Genomic DNA, 3,018 nt, shown 5'->3' on the forward strand with positions numbered 1-3,018 from the left:
GTTGCCTATTCAAATTTTGGCAAATTAAGCAAAAATTTCTGATTTAGATTCCTTATACGTCGAGTCCGATCATATAACCAAATAAAAGAACTCAGTTGTAGATTCAGAGAGAAATAGAAACTATTTACCTTGGATTGAGAAAGGAAACATGCTACAAGTGCTCCCATTAGAGGTGGAATCAAACTCTTGAAATATGTTACTTGAGGTTGCTTTTCAGGAACTAGGTTTTGTGCTCTCCTTTCTTCACATTTTCCTTCAGAATATTGTCAATGTTTAGAAACTTTCGATGTGCAAAACATATTCAATGAGAGAGAGAGAGAGAGAGAGAGAGAGATTTGTTGTTGAGAGCAAATAAGGACCTTAGGGTTATGTTTTGTAACGCCCCGGAAATTAATTAACTGGTAATTAACTCCACGGTTCGTCTCTCAGCCTTATCCCTCGCAGAACTAGACTCAGGGACCTCTACTCCTTGAAAAGAAAGGATACTAAGCAACGGAAAGTATTAAAATTTTATAAACATAATCATTACAATTAGAGCATTTACCAAGGAACAGCAAAGTAGCTAAAATCACACTACACAAGTCATCTTTATAAGGGATTCATGCTATTCCTTAATATGCAAGTATGCATCAAAGCTCTTAAGTCTACATCATAACCCATAAGTACTAGTTACCATGAGCACTTGCCTAAGCTTGCAATAAGTCCTCAAGCATCTCTCGGGTCGAATCCTTCACAATAACCGGATGCTTCGCGGTATTCATCTCTGCTGAGCTATCTCTAGCCATATATTTGTACATATGGAGAAAAAAAGGAAATAATACAAGGGTAAGTTCGACGACTTATTGAGTATAAATGCACATGACGTGCATGTCATTAAATAGTGAAGTCAGTTGTTTATAAAGCACATGCAACATTATGAGATGATAGTTTATCATGGACGTGATATAGATATAATATATACTTATGATCATGAGTAACTGTAATAGTTCAACCATGTGGTCTACCTAAGATATTACCTATTCTCAATAGGGTTGACAATGTTCCGAGAGACCTGTAATACAACACCGGTGCCCCGGATACTATACGCTACCGTCCATCCCATTAGTGGCACGATCGAGCCCGACCTTGGGTGGCCCACACCACTAAGAGAAATGCTTGGCTTCATTAAAAAATTCATCTTTTGGCCATTTTAATCCTAGGTGGCATGGTCAATTTTTCAGAAATATATTAATTTATTGTTTAAAATCTATTAATTTTAAAATAGACCATGCCACCTAGGATTAAAATGGCCAAAAGATGGACTTTTTAATGAAGCCAAGCATTTCTCTATGCATATAGAGGTATATCTTATTTGTATTAAGTTACTATACAAAAAAAACAAAAAAAAAACAAAAACCAAATTCAAACATAACTTTCATTGAGTTTCATACAGTTTGTGCTGCATCAAGGCTCAAGCCCTAAGGATTCACTCTTAGGGTTCATTTTTTATCATCCATAAGCTCTCGGGGGTGATTATAACTAGTAACTTAAGTATTGAATATATGCTTAATAAGTAATATATATATATATATATATATATATATCGTTTAATAATCATACATATTTTCGTATTAATGAGCGACACATTTCGTGTTTGAGACATACCCTTTATTAATATTTCATTTTATTGCCCCCGAATTTCTAATTTCTTTTAGGGTTTATATATCCTGTGTCTGTGTGTTACATGAACGCCCATATTCTGAACATGCCCACTGGTTAAGCAAATGAGACCTTAAAAAAATACTCGTTCACTTGGAGTGGATACGACTGGCCTCCACCCAACATCCCCCCCCCCCCTCTTTGATGGGCAGCTAATCAAGCAGGTGCGGTGATTCTTGAAACCACCATGTTGGGGGGTATATACAACAAGCCAGGGTAAGGTTGAAATCCACCTGTCGTGGGTAATCCTGAAACCTAGCCACCTAACCACCCCAATAGTCAAAGGGTGACTGTGTATTTTTTTTAAAAAAGAAAAAAAAAAAGAAAAAGAAAAAAGAACGAACATACTCATATTTATAGATCTGGACAAACCGAAATTGTACGCGCCATGCGCAGTTTAGCAAAAGATCGAGGCAAGTGACGATCAATCTAGTAAAACAAACAAAAGAAAAAGAGAAGAGGGTGGTTTATCTGTCGCGCTTTGATATCTCCGCCCCTCTCTACTAAACTCTTAACGGACTTATCAAAGCCATCTCTCCCCCGTCTTCAAAAAACCCAACTATATTTCAACCCCTCAGATCTCTCTCCCCCTCTTGCCTTTCTCTCTCGCTCCCATTTCTCTCTCTCTGTGGCCTGAAAAGTCCTCAAAATGCAATCGTCTCTCACTCTCTCCGTCTCTTCCCACACCTCCCTCACCATTCCCAGATCAAGCCACGCGTTCGAGCCTTCATCCAAGCCTATAAACCTCCGTTTCTGCGGCCTCCGGCGAGAGGCCCTGGGGTTCTCTTCGCTCAGACAAAGCTCCGATTCGCACCGAGTTCGCCTCGCCTCCTCGGCTCGCGGACGACGCGTCTTCGTGTCGGCGGCCTCGGTTTCCAATAACGGAAGCCCGCCGAAGTCGTTCGATTACGACCTGCTCATCATCGGCGCCGGCGTCGGTGGACACGGAGCTGCTCTGCACGCCGTCGAGAAGGTACGGTGAATCGTTTGCTTTTGAATTTAGTTTATGTGTTGGAAGATATAGCTTGAACTAATGCCTAATGCTTGGCTAGTTGAGCTTGAATTGATCGAGTTTATCAGCTTAGATTGTCTTTCCTTGAGAGTTCTATATAATTCAAATGTGATATTTAAGTTCTTTGGAATGATTTTAAACTATTAATGTGTTGCTTGCGGAGTTATAGTTGAGTATGGTTTTTTCACTGCGTATTTTTTAGAAAGAGTTATTTCGGACTGGTTTGTCTCTGATAAGTTGCTGGAATTTAGAGTTGAAATAAGCGGTAAAACACGTCGTGGTTTTTTGTATGATTTGGTAAAAGGTCA

At 39.4% G+C, this 3,018-nt stretch overlaps 1 protein-coding gene across 1 annotated transcript in view; it reads right to left on the minus strand.

Moving 5' to 3' along the window:
- Positions 1-3,018, minus strand: part of LOC132163379 (dihydrolipoyl dehydrogenase 1, chloroplastic-like) — a 24,417-nt gene that overhangs the window by 1,106 nt on the left and 20,293 nt on the right. The gene's annotated exons all lie outside the window — the stretch shown is intronic.

This window comes from Corylus avellana, chromosome ca1 (assembly GCF_901000735.1).
Source record: "Corylus avellana chromosome ca1, CavTom2PMs-1.0".
Lineage (NCBI taxonomy): Eukaryota > Viridiplantae > Streptophyta > Magnoliopsida > Fagales > Betulaceae > Corylus > Corylus avellana.